This window comes from Gavialis gangeticus, unplaced genomic scaffold (genome assembly GCF_001723915.1).
Source record: "Gavialis gangeticus isolate Ggan-Ray unplaced genomic scaffold, GavGan_comp1, whole genome shotgun sequence".
Taxonomy (NCBI): Eukaryota; Metazoa; Chordata; order Crocodylia; family Gavialidae; genus Gavialis; species Gavialis gangeticus.
Window position 1 is genome coordinate 163219801 of NW_017729022.1, and position 12932 is coordinate 163232732.

Consider the following 12932-nt stretch of genomic DNA (forward strand, 5'->3'; position numbering starts at 1 on the left):
CAGTTGATGTGTAATTTCTGTCCCTAACCCTACTGGCAGAATAGAAGGGGAAGAAGGCTTTCCCAGTGTTTTTACTTTCCCCTGAATCATTCCTAGCTCTCTAATTCAGCCCTGTGCAAATGGAGAGGTACCTTGCTAGTGTTGCAAGTCATCTGTACATACAAGTCACCTTACTTTGTCATTTATATTCATTTTCTGACTAACTTGGCAATGTCTATATTTAGTTGCTTCAGTCACCAGAAGTTTTGGTGAGAGGCAACAGCCACCACTATCTGCCGGTGTGGGTGTGGGTGTGGGTATGGGTGTAGGTGTGAGTGCACACCCTCAAACTTCTGGCAGCTCCCTGCAGCTCCATGCTGAAGCTGTGCCACCAGAACATGAAGTCACATGGGAAGGCACCATTTGATGGTGCAGAAGTGTCTTCATGTGCTTTGACCTGGATGCCAGGCCTGGTAGGAGCTTTACTACACTTGGCAGAAGAGTAATTCTGTCAGCGGAGGGTCTTTAAATGTGATGACTAGAGTTCTGGCTCCAAAACTTTTTAGCTCCTAGCTAGGTTCCTAAACCAAGCTTTGCCCCTGACCTGTAACTCTCATAGCCTTTTGCATACCTGCTGAGTTGTGCCTCAAGAGTAGCTGCAAATAAAAATAAGCAAACAGTCTGCACCTTTTTTTCCAACAGTGAATTTTCTGTCAAAGGGATTCAGAATCATGGGTGGGAATAGCAGACAGTTCTATACTGGGACCAGTATCCCTGATTCAAACTCTGAACATACTTGTTAATAAATATATTATATTTTATTATATGATTATCATTTGCACTGTTGGACTAATCTTTTTGCAAAGCACATGGAAATGATTCACTCCACAAATGTCTACGTGCTGACTGGGTGGGTAGCCAGCACTACCAGAAAAGTCACACCATAAGAAATATGGCTAACTACACGTTTTCCATCACTGATCCATCTGTAGAACATTATACCAGTTTCTTTTATCCAGACTGGTTAGGAAGAAAGTACATTAAAGGAAAGGGAAGCACAAACACAACTAAATGGTTTCTGGTTTTCTAACTCTATTTCTAACTGATCTACATCCTGTCTACCTTAGAGAACATAGACATGTATTTCCTATTACATGATGCTGTAGGACTTTTGGTTATGCTGAGGAGCTGAAGAGGAGCTTGGAAAGAATAGGGCTTACTGATCTCTGAATGACTGAGAGACAGAAAAATGGAACATACTGTCCGCATCTACATGAGATGCTGACTGCATAGTCATTTAGTACTTGTGTAAGCAAGTACTAAATGGCAAGTACCAAATGCCAAGCACCGATGAGCAGCTTTTTTGTGACACTGACTGCACAGTAGCCCAAGATTACTGTGCAGTAGTCTCACATCACTACTGGTGTGTACTGTTTCTGCCCCACAACACTACTGGTCAGTAGTTTCTGACTACTGCGCAGTCAGCATCTCATGTAGACACAGCCACTGAATCAGGAGACTGGTATGAAAAAGGAGTAATGGGAGTCAAGAAAAATCAAGCCATTCAAAGGTCAGTAAGGCCTGTTCTTCTGGAGCTCCTTTTCAGAGCCTTAGCTTCACCACAGCTTAGTATTACACAAAGTCCTGCATTTAATACTCTTACTTGAATATATGGAAAGATAACTTAATGCCAAACCATGAAAATTTGCTTAGAACATTTTATAAGAAGCATATAGCAACCTTGTTGTGTGTGTGTGTATATATATATACTCACACACACTAATTTATCTCTCTCCAATTGATTATATAAGCAATCTATAAATTAAGTATCATTGTCTTGTACTGAAGTAGTAAACTGCAAGCAGGTTTCAGATACCAGTTATACCAAGTGAAAGAACCTCTTTCCATGTGTGATAATATAGCAGTTACGATCAGCTGAGGCACTCTAATGAATAACTTCAAGATGTATATGAAGGATACGTGGCAGGGCTTTCTAAATAACCAGACCTGTAGAATGTGCACCCTCCTTGGTGTGACAGAGCCCAAATATAGGTTGATCTTACAAAACTCCTTTTTTCTCAGTAGAGCTGGGTGAGAGGGAAATGGGAAGAATCACAGTGTTGGTATGTGGTTGGTTCAGTCTAAATGTATAGGTATTTTTAAAAAAAAAATAATTTGTACATGTGTTTAGAGAACTGGGAAGGTACATTTTTATACGCTGAAACAAATAAAATAAAGTTCTGAAAAAGAGCTTGGAAAGAACAGGCCTCAGACTTCTGGATGAGTGAGAGACATTGATGATGGAGCATACTAATGAGTAGGGAGGCTGGTACAAAAAAGTAGTAGATAACAGTAGTAGTAGTAGATATGGCAGAATCCTGAGCTGCTGTAGGTTGGCAAAGCTCCAATGAAGTGACAACCATCTACCCCATTCAAGCATCTGGCCCACACTGTACCTTAGGCTTTCTTCACTGCTTATATTTGCCCATTGAATGACAATTACTGACTCAATGACACTATAGTAGATATCTGAGGAGTGGTACTGTACATCCATGCAATGCCAGGAAAGGTCATTGAAATAATGTTCTCTTAAACAAAATTTTGAGTCAGCCATTGTGCTCATCTTTCTACCCCTATTCCTCAGCCCATTTAATTTCTTGATGCTGTTCATTGCTTTAATCTCCTTTCTCTGTTATAGGATCCCCCCGCCCCCATTTTTGGTCTGCTGGTTGACCTTGACCAAGTGATTTTTACTCTCTGCCCTTCAGTTTCCCCATCTGTAAAATGGCCATGACAATAGTGAAGTCCTTCAGGCACTGCTTCTTTTGTTGACAAACCCTCACATGATATGTATTGAGCTCTTCTTCAAATCATGGTACCTAATGTGGGGCCCATTCATACAGTGTTTTACTTGGACAAGCTGCTCCTTTACCTTCAATGGAACTATTCACAAGACTGTAGGTGAAGAAATTGTGCCCTCACCTGGGACATTTTGACAGCAGTTCTGGGTTACCAGGCAACTGGGGTGTTTTGGTTCTGACCTTAAATGACTTGTTATGAAACACTAAGATAAGAAATGTTTCCAACTGAGATCTTAGCAGAGGAAAGTAATCAGAAGGTCTTTTCCTTCTCTGATTTTGCACCCGTGTCATTCCATTAATTTAAAGGGATGTGCTTGTAAGTTTTACACCAGTGAGAAAAGAATCAGGCCCATAGCTTAATTATCCTAAATTCTCTTTCATATTTTTTTATGTTAGCTTTGCAGAGTGTAAATCAATTAGTTCTAACAGAGGAATAGGTTCCTGGCCTGACTATAAGTCATTGAATACATAATTGCTCTGTTGCTTAGATTAACACCATATCACATTATTAGGACTGTTTTGAATCCTGCAGTCCTGATGAAGCCTGCAGTTTAGAAACCATTCATTATATATTATTCTATTTCTGTGGGCTCCTGGATTACAAACAATTGTTGCACAAATGCTACATTTAATTAAAGACCTCTTGTGGCTGAAGCCTTAGCATAGACAAGAGAGACCTGAGAAAATGCCTTTCTGTTGGTTAGGGAGCTTTAAACAAAATAGGATTAAAGAGGGTGATACCATCACACTGAAGAACAAGACATGGGTATCCCATTGAAGTGACTGGGAAAGAAAAAAGAGGGATACTTTTTTCTGAGGAATTCAAATCAATGCATACACCAAAAATAATGTCAATGTGGAACATTTGCATGTCAACATGTTATAGGAATGCTTGAAAATATTCAATTTTAGAAACTGTATTAGAAAAAAATAAAGTCACTGGGTTCTAAGACTCTGGGAAGAAATCAAAGTAAAGTTAGTTCAAGCTTTATGTGTGTAGAAACAAAGAATTAATGCCAGTCAAATAAACATGTGGCTCAGAATCTTTTTTTTTCCTTTTTATTATTTTGGAACAAATTAAAAAGTCTTTGCTTATAAGTATTCTTGCTGGATTAGGAAACAAAAAAAAATCAAACAGGCAACAAATAATTTTACCATTACCAGGTAATATGTGTTAATTGCTCAGTTTATATACTCTGAATGACATACCATTAGAGACTGTGTATGCATTGTAACTAGAGCATTAATAAATTTAAAATGTGCCTATTAGGATGACAGCTTTGGAGGTGCAAAGGAATAACAGTTATCACTTGGCAGAGGCAGATCTCACCCCATCTGCCGAGACTTTGCATACATTTTCAGCTTCCTGAGCAATGATTAGGGCTGTCAGAACCTCTTTAACCTTCTAACTGCTGGTCCCAACTGGCCTTAATTAGAGACTAATGAATTCAGAAGATGCAGGCCGTGAGGAAAACTGCCTTGACAGTTTGTGTACAAATTAAGCACCAATTACTTCATGCATCTTTTGCATTGCTGATACAAGTCTCTGTTATTATTTTTGAATATGGTCATTTTAGCATAAACCGAGAACTTTGCTAATGTATTTTGTCATTTTTATGGCTCATCATAAAAAAAATACCAGGAGGGTCATGAATATGTGAAATAAACTACTGTAGATGATAAAAAGAAATTCATTTCTCTCTAGGGAATATCATCCAACATTTTTTTCCCCTAATATCATATTATTATTATGATTAGTCACATAATGATCACAGTTTAAGAAACAGACTTAACACGGTACCCTGAATATTTTTATCAGTACTGTAACTGATGTTATTAGCACAAGTAGGAATACAAAGACAGAAACAGTATTTCACTTCTGGGGGCATCAGAAAACTTTTTCACTGTGCAGGTTAACCGAAGGTGACTGACATTGTTAAGAATAGAACCATATTAGACTATGTTAGTACAGTAAGATACCTGTTTGGCTATAAATATCCCCCTAGTACTCCTTTCTCTTCCACACCCTGAAGCTAAAAATGATTTTAATCAGTTCTTAGGAAAATTAAGGCCATAGATCCATTATTGTAATGCATGAGACTGTTCAATAGGCTCAGCTATATGATTTGCCTAGTGTGATATGCCTGTCCTCTGGTACTTCTGCCAGAGGGGACAGAAAGGCAAGTGTGACTGTGAACTGCTTCCTTCTTCTCTGGTGTAAAGGCTAGAGGCAGACAGGTCCTGCCTGAGCTTGCTTAAGATGCATAGCGCTTAAAACAAACTAGAGCAACCAGGCATTCACTTTATCTGACATTTGGTTGTATCTCCCATACTGTAGCATTAAACCATTCATGTTTCTTAATGCAATATGTTACATTCTACCAGGTTAAATAAGACTCTATTGTACAAACCTTTGTTTCTTTACAAAGGTTGCCAACATCGTTATTGAAAGCCTCATGGTTCTGGTGCCATTGTAGGTCAAGATAATACTGAACTTTGTCATGGGTCTCTCCCTAGGAGGGTACTCTCCCAGAAGATCTGAGGGGGGATACCTAGAAAAGAAGTTGAGGGGTGAATCATTTCATGAAAAATGTCTAGTGAAAACTCATCATTGACTTGCACTGCTGGGCACATCTCCACCACTTTGAAATCTACAGCTGTAAAGAGCTATATAAGAAGTATGGTGGGTATTATTTATTTGTATTATCTCTGATGAAACCACTAGAAAACATCCTGAAGCAGCACTCAAAATATGAAAAGCAGATGTTACACTTAATGTTTCTACCTTTTTTTTACTTGATATACCAATCTCACCTTACCTCACCTGCAGTTCAAACATTGCCCCTGAAATGATAAAAAATGTGAGTTTTTAGAGCAACCACCCAGTGCTTGTTCTCATGACATCTTAGTTGGCTAAAAAAAATGGTTGGCCCCTCTTGTAATGCAAACATCTTCAAAAGCAGACATTTTATCTATTTATGATGAAAAAAAGAACCTTTACAGATATAAATAAAATCTTCTTATCTCTCCCAAGAAGAGATAGATATAAAGGATTAGCCCTCCCTCTAATTCTGTAAGGTCACTGTTGAGAAATTTGAAAATATGAGTCCAGGTTCTGTTGGTTGCAAGTCATAGGGCGCTATATGACCAGCAGCTGTGGGTCTTGAATTTCAGCTAAATAACACCCTAATTAATATCTCACATTAAATTCTGCCTTTGTCCACATAAAATCAGAAAAGCTTTCTTGGACTAACCTCTCTATCATGCAAGAACTTCATATTCTCACTTGCATTTTATCAAAACTATTTTTAAACACCTCTAATTATCATGACTCAACTACCTCAGTAAGCACTGTAAGCAGTTTATTCCACTGGCTAATTGCCCTTATCATTGAGCATTGTTTTCTTATAGCTAACATGAATATTTTCATGCTTAATTTTACACCATTAGTACAAACATTTACAAAAACTAGTCCCTTGCCCTTCTTCAAGCCAGTACCTCTCAAATATTTGAACAATGTTATCCTATTTTCTTAAATTACCTTTTTTCCAGTCTATTTAAATGAAGTCTCATAAGTTGCTCTTTAGATACTGTACTACTTATTACCATTTAAATATTGCCAGGTGCTCATCAGACAGAAAAGAATGACGGTCCTGTGATTAACTGATCAGTATAGTCACTGGAGACTCAAGTCTGTAGTCTGCCACACACTTCCACTGTTGCCTTGTCCAAGTCAGTTTGTCCCATATTTTAAAGTTGTTTAGGATTGTATTGCTCACTAAAATCAGGTACCTACATGCTTTTACACATCTGGCCTTGAAGATATCTGTTTCAGTTGCAAAATGAAGACAATATTTCCCTGCCACACAGGACACTGTCTAGATAAATACATTAAAAGAGTGTGAGGCATGCAGATATAATCATGGGGACCACACACATATATAGATATGATGACCAGGCAGAAGTGCTTAGTGACTTAGGAGCACAAATGACATGACCTCCAATGAGCTTTGTCCTCTTAAATCAATTGCACTCTTAAAAATTCAGGGATGGCAGTTTTCTGTTCTCTTTTGCAAATGCATTATACCACAATCTCTTTAAAGATCTAGGTATTTTTTAACATTTCTGCTTTCAGTCTAGCAATTTCACATATTGCATCTGTACTAGAGAGAGATCCAAGACATGGCAACTTTAGTGTTTGGCTATAACGTGACTGGAGAACACACACATTTCCTTTTTTAAATCGTTTCTCCGCACAAGAGCACATCTTCCAAAATGTTATAGGAAAGGTGTCTAAAATCCCAAAATAATTAATTTGCCTTCCTTTCCTTTTACTAGCTAAAGCTCTCAGCTTTCCAGGCTTAGAGTTCTGGATCTCTATTCTGCTTTCAAGTTTTATTCTTCCATCTGGTATGTCCATTCAGTTCATCTATCCCTCCAGACCTGTTTTAAAAAAAAAGGAAAAGGAATAAACAAACAGCAGATTCAAAATCATAGAGCAGTTAGTAACCCTGTCCTAAAAGATATTTATATTTAACTACTGTACATGGAACCAACGCATCTCTTGCAAAACAAGCACTCTACGTATAAAAATTTAAAACCACATTGATAACCCATCTGGCATACTCCTAATTATGAACCTCTTAGTGGACTAATATTCCCTTTAGAAGCAAAACAGTAAATATGACAAGGGAAACATGATTATTAATATCTTTTTGCTCTGTCTTTCAAGATAAGTATTCATTCACATGTGGCCCAGAAATCTTTAACAATTTATTGAAGTGAAGACACAACACCCAACCCATTAATTAAACATTTGAAAAAAAGAAAAAAACAGTCTATTCTTTAGCAGGAAGGCTATTTTAACAGAAGATTCATAGTGCAGAATTTTTTTGAACCATAACACTCTAAGACAAAAGATATAACCTAACTTTCACCTTTATTATTAGGTTTTCATCTGACCAGTGTTAGTTCCATTGAACACAGTCCTTGTGTGGAAACAAACATACTGGTTGATTATTCCTGGAAGTGGTTTCTTCATTTTCTGAGCAATGCAGCTATTTAAGAAATATTGTCGTTACACTTCAACCTTTATTTTGACTAGCAAAAGTTTTCAATCTTTCTACACTAAAATCATCACAAAAAAATGTGGTTGGGCATAGGATTGTGCTGCATGTCCTTTGGCAGACTGCAAATTTATCCTCACCTGTTCTATTTTGAACTACAGAATATAGTAACTTATGTAGTATATTCTCTAACTGGAGCTAATAATGATCTTTAAATTTGGGGTCAAGAAGGAATTTTTTTCCTAGGTCAGATTGGCAAGGACTGTGGTGGGCTTTTGCCTTCTTCTGTAGTATGAGGCATTGCCATCTGCCTAAGGTCTTCTGAACACACATTAACTATTATTTCTCTGTTGTTGCACCAGCAGGGCATTGCCAATGGCCTTTTCCTTCTGCTTTTAGCTATGGCATGTTGTTCTTAGTGTGGTCTTAAAGTTTCTGGTTTTGTATCTTCTAGTTGTATGTGAAGGTGTCAAGTGGCAATTTTGAGGATCCCTTGAGTAAATGATTGCCTGTGAATGCAGAGGATTGGACTTAATAGCCAAAGAGTCCTATTCCAGTCCTATATTTCTAAGTCCTTACATAGAGCTCTTTAGCTCATTAAGCCTTTACTAAAAGCTTGACAGTATTATTTATTTTAACCCCCCCCCCTCCAAAGAAATCAATGGAGAAACTAATGGATGAAGCCCACACAAGCAGGAAGACTCAGAAAGTCCTTTTGACAGAGTTTTTGCTGTATTATTATACCAAGGATTGGGACAAATAGGGGAACTGTGCCCTATGAAATCCATGGATTTTTAGACATTCATAAACAATAGATGGGGTGGGGTTCCACACAGATTTTGCAAAAAAAGCAAACATTTACTCTTTCAGTACTAACTTTGCTATGGAGCACCTATGAGGTTGGTGGAGAATGAAAAACATCTTCTCCAACCCCAGCCAGGATCTGTATTTTCCCTGCACCAGGATCCTCAGCCCTGCAGTAGTGAGAAGGTGGCTGCCTCTGGGGGAAAAGAGAGAGAGAAGATAAGGTGGGATTGAGTAAGAACTTCAGAATTTGACCCTAACTGCAAATAGAGGGATTGAACAAGAAGCTCAATATGCAAATTTGCAATACTGAGGACTGATTTTGGATGCCCTGTGAGACAGCTGAAACAGACCTCATTTTCAGAGGACAGGTCGGTGCTCAGCACTTGCTGAAAATCAAGCCCTTCGAGCTCAAAAACTGACCCATCCTTTTCAAGATAAGGACCCCCACATTTTACTTCTAATACTTTCCAAATCAATTCATTCCTTTTGTTTTTTCCTGTTCTTTCCTCACCTGAGGCCATCCACCCACCACATCAGTGGGGGCCAAACCTTTTAGCAGGCATATCACAAATTAGCCCTGCATCCTTCCCAAGTGCCACTCTGATCCCTTCCCTCTGCCCAGCCTGCTGCTCTGCCTCCTCCTCTGTGCTCTCCCTGGCTGATGCTGCTCTACCTTCTCCTTCCTGCCCTATGTGCTGCCGTGCTGCCTGCCCCCTCACTGACTTGCTGCATACCACATGCAAAAGCTATCCGTGCTTCTTGTGGCACATGTGCTTCAGGCTGGCCACCCTTGCACTGTGTCATTTACTGCTCCATTCCACGCAAGGCTGCCATAAGCAAGCTGAAACCTTGACTGATGATTTTGTGTCTCCAGTTTTACAAGTCTTTCTGTCAGCTTTTCTAGGTTCCCTTCTGAATCTCCCCTCCCCCGGCACCATCACATGGATATCTCTGAACTTGATAGCTCAACAGACTGAGCTGCTCAATATCGATTACCAGCTTTAAGAAATCTTTTCAGTTCAGTCATAGGCTTATCTGCTTTGGCTGTCACATGGTCAGGGATGATGGCATCAATACAGATTATGAATCCGTCTCAGTGTCCTATAAATCTCTAAGTTTCCCTGTCTCAACCTTTCACCACCCTAAACCATCTTAATAAGTTCTGCTGGGAAGTGAGAAAGGTTCAGTGTATGCGAAGTTGTACAATTTAGAATTTACCAAAGGGTGGGAAATGAAAATCCAAGAGGGGTTTAACAATGCTCTTGTTCAGACATCTGCTCCCAGCAAAGGCATCTAGGGACCTGCCGTACAATTTTTTTTCTTAAAGATGATCACTATGTATGTTACAGTGAACAAAAATGTAAACCATTTTGACAGCCAAGCAAGCCATGAAACGTTAAATCTCCAAGGCCCATATGCTCCCCTCTGCTAACGCAGGAGGAGAGGAGGAAAAACCCAGTGGAACTCAGCAAAGGGAGGGGGAAGCTTCACCGCACATGCTCTCATTCTTCATAACCTGGTGGAAAACCTTCTTGCTCAAGTGTGTTAGGACTGGACTGTGCAGATATAAAGGGAAAGGGAGAAGGAAAGAGAAAATAGGAAAATTACTACTTTTAGGGGCCCAGCTTCTTTTCAAATCTGGAGGATGTGTTTATAGGAGACAACCCTAACCCTTCAGCATTTTTAAATATACCCAAATCCAGGCAGCGGTGGGCAAAAATCCCATGGGGACAGGACTCTGATGGAGCTACCCTGCCAGAGGGGTGCGGCCTCTTTACAAACATGCCTGTTCTTTGTGGGTGCCCCAAGATCTATGGGATTAGATTTGTAGAACATCAACAGTTTTGGTTGATCTCCTTGTGTTTCTCTATAAGCTTACTGAGCAGCAGAGAAGGGGAAATCTTTGCCTCCAAACAGAATGAATTGAATGGAACTCTATTAATTCAGTTTCATAACTCCTTTTGAGAATGTTTTTTTCATTTATTAGGCCTCAAAGAAGAAAATATTTTGGAACTTCTTTGATTCTATTTACCTCACAACACTCCAGTTCTTAGGATGCTTGAACATTAGGCAGAAATAATAAAAATGGAACAAATATATTGCAAAAGATATCATAACTATAAAAGAAAATGTTTGTTACTGATCTTGCTACACCTGGAATCAAGTAACTGCCAGAATAATGGCAATTATAGGCTAGTTAGAAACATTCAAGAAGTGTGAGATGGAATTGATCTAAGTTACACTGTTTTCTGTAAGTGCTGTAGGTTAGATTGGTAATGAACAGAATATACATTTGCCCTCTAAAGAGAGGGGTGGGGAGGAAATCTTAGACTGTGATTGGCCATTTTTAAACCTGTCTATGTGTGCTGAATTTCTGTTCTGTTATAGGTATACACCAGTTTTGTGTACTGAACTTCTGTTATGGGTATAGACCAGTTTCCGATCACTTGTATTGGTAAAAGTGTAATGTCTGTACCTGGCCATAAAGTCTCGACCTATAAAATGTTCCAAAGCATTTTTAATATTAGATTGATATAAACAGACAAAATGGTATAATCTAAAGTATCACTGACACAGGAACTTACTATTGTGAAGGTTGAACATATTTTTTTAGCGTAGAAGCCACATACATTTATTGGTTCCAAATTTTCCTCCCCAAAACACTGTTATTGAGCTGTACACATTCAATAAATTCCCAGGAAAGAATACTCTCCTTCTACTCATCCTTGTTATTGTTGTTATCTTCAGCATGGTATGTAGAGTTCCTAATAAAACTAAGTCTCCATTTTCTGTGCGTATAGGGCATGTCTACATGTGTCGCTATGATGACATTGTTACTCCGCCATGATTTAGTACTTCCTTTACTGCACTGAACACATGGCACACCGGTATTTTTAGCAGCTACTTTGCCATAGTGGTGTACTGTACTGGGGGAGTGGGTTGCTATGGCAAAATAGCTGCTGGTCATGTGTAGATGCCCGTGGACACTACATCACCATAGCACATTGCATCATTGTGTAGACATGCCCATAGAGAGGGAGATATGTCCCTGTCCTGTCTTGAAGTGTCTTAACTTATTTTTTTCATCCACTAATATGTATAAATGTAAATAGATTCATTAAGTGAATTCTGCATCGTGTGGATGCTAGCAGCATGTTCTAGGTGGCTCTGGAAAGATCGCCTTCCAAGTCCAAAAATTGTAGTACTGCATAGCTGAATTGGTGTCCAACAAGACAGGAAATGAGCTCATCCCCTGCTCAGATGTGGTAACTTGACCTTCTACAGAGGCACAGCTTCTCCTTATTTTGGCTCTTATTGGACAGGCAACCATTGGATTTATTATTCAAATGTGACAAAAAGGGAGGTAATTATGTAGTCAGTAAAAGGAATTAATTTTTCAAGGGCTATGCACTCAGAGCCCAGACTGGCAAAGCATTGAAATATACGGGCAAATGAGTACTGATACTCAGACATGATTTGTTGAATCTTGCAGGATTATTCCCTAAGAAAGATTTCTTCACAGCTCTCTGAAAGGTGTGTGATCTTGAAATGATGAAGGTGATCTTGGGGCCACTGAAGGAGGAAGTAATGTTGCCATGGCCTTTCATATCTAATACTTTGCAGTAGGTCGGCCTACTAGCACATCTAAAGCTAAATATTCAGTATCTCTCTATTTTAATTAATCATTATGACTGAAGAAATCCAAGATCCCACAAGGATGAGTTGAGCTACAATATCGGATAAGGAAAACTTACTTTTAAAATGAATAGAATTATCTTCATTAAATAAATAACTCCAGAAATATTTACAATGTAATTACATCAGTACTTTTTCTCTTCAAATAGTATTTTTAAGGGCTTCTTGGCATAGAAGTGACTCTTTCTGTGAAAACCCTGGCCTGATGTCAGGAAAAGAATGGGCCTAAGTCTCTTAATCTAATGGCTGTTACCAAGAGTGACTACTTTAGCAATGCTCAGCTGAAAAATGAACTTTGTAATAAACGACCTTCAGAGAAGAAGACTATTCATGTTAATTAGTAGCTCTTTTCAAACAGGATTCATATATGCATTAGGCCATGTCATTTCGAACAATGCCATCATTGTAGTAAACATGAAGACAAGACTCAAGTATAGTTATCAAAATTTTAGAAAACTCTAGTTAGGTTTTTTTTCTCTAAGATTATGAGTTACTGTTACTGATGCATTGCACAATAATATCT

At 38.7% G+C, this 12932-nt stretch overlaps 1 long non-coding RNA gene across 1 annotated transcript in view; it reads right to left on the reverse strand.

The window, feature by feature from the left end:
• Nucleotides 1-3886: 3886 nt before the first annotated feature.
• Nucleotides 3887-12932, reverse strand: part of LOC109296844 — a 50845-nt gene continuing 41799 nt past the window's right edge. The window contains exon 2 of the long non-coding RNA XR_002097076.1: nt 3887-7283. This is a non-coding gene — a long non-coding RNA (uncharacterized LOC109296844). The remainder of the gene's footprint in view (nt 7284-12932) is intronic.